Genomic DNA, 3999 nt, shown 5'->3' on the forward strand with positions numbered 1-3999 from the left:
GTTCTGTTTCAATTTCATTATCTTTTGGAACTGTGAAGCATGTTAGTGATTACCTGGAAGTTATGTGTTTCCATTGGGTACCCCTATGGGATGATGTGCTCACTTACTCCCACTTCAGTTTCAGTTTTCAGAAGAAATGGTGCACGCGAGGATATATCATTTTATTTGCTAAAAAGCTTTAACGATTCTAGAGATGTTGTGTTATCTTTTGTATGTATTCTTTGTTAATCTATAAAACTACACATTATCATATTCATATCACTCGAGAGATTTTCATTTAAATAATATCAAATTATATGGGTTTATTTTGAGACTAGTTTATGGAATGGTGATTCTTAAGACCTTTAATCTAGTTTTGATGCTTCAATTAGGTTGTAATCCTTATTAGCTAAGCATTTTTAATATTTGAGGAGTTACATTAAGCAAACAAATGCATTTAGTGTCATTCAATGATCTATCATTTCTTAGAATGGAGAACAAATGGAATTTCGATCAACAATCTCAACATCTAATCAATTAGTTTTGTAATAGACGAGAAGGATTCTTTGAAGATTCATCTAGTTCCCATGCGTATCATATCAACTAAAATACAAATCTCAACCGTCCACTAGAATAATTTAATATTTATTGAAGTTTACTCGAACTTTAATATTGTTTCACATAATTTTATGAAAAATAGAGACAATGAAATAGCCTCGTGATATCTAATGTGATAATATATTTGAATTACAACATTTTCCGGATTTATTACTTCAATCATTATTCTATTTGAAAGTGTATTTGAATAAATGATATATGCAAATTTATATTATTATAATGACATCCCAGCTCGTCAATCCTATTTGAACAGTCAAGAAACGATTTAGTTGCTAATAACTAAACTAATTAAATATTTCCCTCAGTTTCAAAAAGACTGTCCGCTTTGACTTTGTCAAAATATTAAGAAGACTATGGTATTTTACTCGACTACCCTTAGATACTTACCTATTTTACTTTAATAAAAATGCTAGCAATAAAAACTACCAAAAATTGTTAGGAGGATTATAAATACGAAATATAAAAGGAAAGTTAAAAGATATGAAATTTATGGAGTATAAATTTTATAAAATTTTATATGAAATTTTATATTCTCTTAAAAGCAATGAGCGATATATTTGTTTCTTTAATTATATAGATTTCTTTAATATCTTAGATCAGGTCCCGTTAAAGATAACTTATGAATATAAAAAAATTTAAGGGTATATTAGAGAGTTCGTTGGAAAAATATGACTGTAAACAGAAGCTGAACACAATTTTGAAATGGACAAAAATGGAATAAAAGACGGTCTTTTTGAAACGAGTGAGGAGTGAGTATGAAAAGTAATCACTCTCTCCGCTCCAAAAAGAATGTCCTATATTCCATTTTCGCAAAATTGCATCCATCTTTGGTTTACTATCATATACTTCCAATGATCTATCTAATATACCCTTAAATTTTTTATATTCATAAATTCATTTTTACGGGACCAAATCTAAAATATTAAAGAAAATTTGTGTAATTAAGGAAAAAATATATCATCCATTTCTTTTAAGAGAATATATATTTAGATCCAAAAAATAAATTCCTTAGAAAACTTATACTCCATAAATTCAATATCTTTTAATTTTTCCTTTTATATTTTGTATTTATAATTCTTATAAATCTTGTAGGTATTATTGCTAACATTTTTATTAAAATAAAATAGGTAAGTAAATAACTAAGGGTAGTCAAGTAAAATACTACGATCTCCTTAATATTTTGATAAAATCAAAGCGGACAGTCTTTTTTTAATAGAGGCAGTAATAAATACTCATCGAACAATAATTTGGTCATGAAACCACCAACATTGGATACATCTCGGAAAGTTATGCAAAATATACTACTAAAACGCGTCATTCAGATATTGAGCGAAACAAAGAATCATCCAAATTGTGCAAAGGGTAAAATGGTCAGTTCATTGGAAAATATTATAAAAGCAGGCAAGTTAGCTATTATGGGTGCCCGAATGAGATACCCATTGATCCGGGTGCCTTGGTATTACTATTTTGGTTGTACCCAAAAAAAAACAGGTCAAAAAGAGACTTACTTTTCTTTTTCTTATTCTTCTTCTTCTTTGTTCTTCATTTTTGTTCTCATAAGCGTGATCTGATAATTGAGTACTTTAATCATGATGATATTAGTCATATTATAATCAAGAATGGTGTTGAGAAGATTATAGATGCAATCAAGTTGAGGTCTGGTGTTAACTGAAGAAAGAGGAATTAGAGAGAACTAGCGTTAGAGTTTCTGCAATTGATTGAGGATTTGTGAGAAATTAAGGATAAAATCAATCAACTGGGGATGGTGATGTAATTTTAAAAGTGGTAAATAAGATGTTTGTTACTCAAAATTGTGAACATTGACTTTAGACTTAAAAACTAAAACTAAAAATAACAAATCTAAATAAAAGTTGATTCCAGGTTTGTTGGGAGGACTGAGACTAAGGATTCCACTGAAAACCAAAATTAATAGATTTAATTTAAAATAAATTGTGTAACTCTAACGTTCAAGTTGATCTTAATATTTCCTTAGATAATTTAACTTTCATAGTTTTAATCGTAAATCTTAAGAATCCAACATAAAAAATCCCTACACCAAGCATGTACCATCAAATTAAATCATGATTAATCAATAAAAATCATACAAATAAATTAACACGAATATTAAAAATAATACCTCTTTATTATAGAAATTCGGCTTCCTACGTCGTCCTAGAAATTGGACTTTAGCTCTTCATTATTGCAAAGAATGAAAGCTAAAGACGATAAAGAAAAGAATAAATTAAATTCTAAGCTAATTTTCCTCATACTAGCTAGCTACCTCCGCTTTTCATCTTTTTCCACCACCATTTATATATCATTTGAAGGTAACCACTTTCTTTTTCCATATCCACTACCACATTATCGTCAATGAGAATGTGCCACGTGTCATGACAATATAAAAAAATCCTCCAATAAAGATGTGTCACGCGTCAAATAATATAAACCACATGCGTCAAAATATTCTTTATTTGGGAAATATATTATTCTTTATTAATTTCAACCATAAAGAATAATATTTTTCCATAATGTTGATTTCCTTCTTTATTTTGCTTATTTTCTTCATTAAACCAAATATCCTCAAATATTCTTTTATCATAATTATATCTTGCAAATGGTTTCTACATTTTCTCCACATGACGCTACATGCTTACCACAATCCTATGATGTCAAATAATTGAGCCAATAAAATAATTCTTCATTTTTTTTCTTTTAGGCCTAGCCCGTTAAATCACTCAATTTCCTCCATTTACTAGCGAAATTCCTCATTTTACCCCGTCGAGCTTTATTTCCTGAAAACTGCAAAAATAACCAAAATTATCAAATATGTAAAACGATAGAGAGCTAATAAATATGTAATAATAAAGCACTTATCATATGGGTATCACGTGTTAAGATCAAGGAAAACGCCTTAGCTACTGATTCTCAACTCAATGTAAAGAATCAGTGAGTTAGGGTTTCTAAAATAAATAAGGAATTTGATTAGTAATGGATAAGAAGAAATTAGAGGATAGGTTTTGTTGATTTGACGACTTGAATGGATGTCTTGTGATCGAGTAAAAGGTAAAGGAATTTGGGAATTATTTTTGGGTTTGACTGAGTATTGATGGTAATGATGAAGATTTTGAGTAATGGTTTAATTTAACTGATGGGTAGGATGTCTTATGGTGAATTAAATGGTAGAGATCCGAAGAAGAAGATTACTTAAATTTGTATGAGGGAATTGAGATGAGTTGCATGTGAAAAACATGAATGAGTTGTTGATGCTTAAGTAAGCCTTTAAATTGTTAGATGTGGTAATTTAAATTCAATTGTTCAAATTGTTGAGTTTATGTGATGGTAAATGAAATGGTATAGGTAATTGTACTTTAGGGTTGTGTCAAGTTCACAGGAAGGAAGAAA

The sequence above is a fragment of the Papaver somniferum genome, unplaced genomic scaffold, assembly GCF_003573695.1.
Source record: "Papaver somniferum cultivar HN1 unplaced genomic scaffold, ASM357369v1 unplaced-scaffold_6, whole genome shotgun sequence".
Classification (NCBI taxonomy): Eukaryota; Viridiplantae; Streptophyta; class Magnoliopsida; order Ranunculales; family Papaveraceae; genus Papaver; species Papaver somniferum.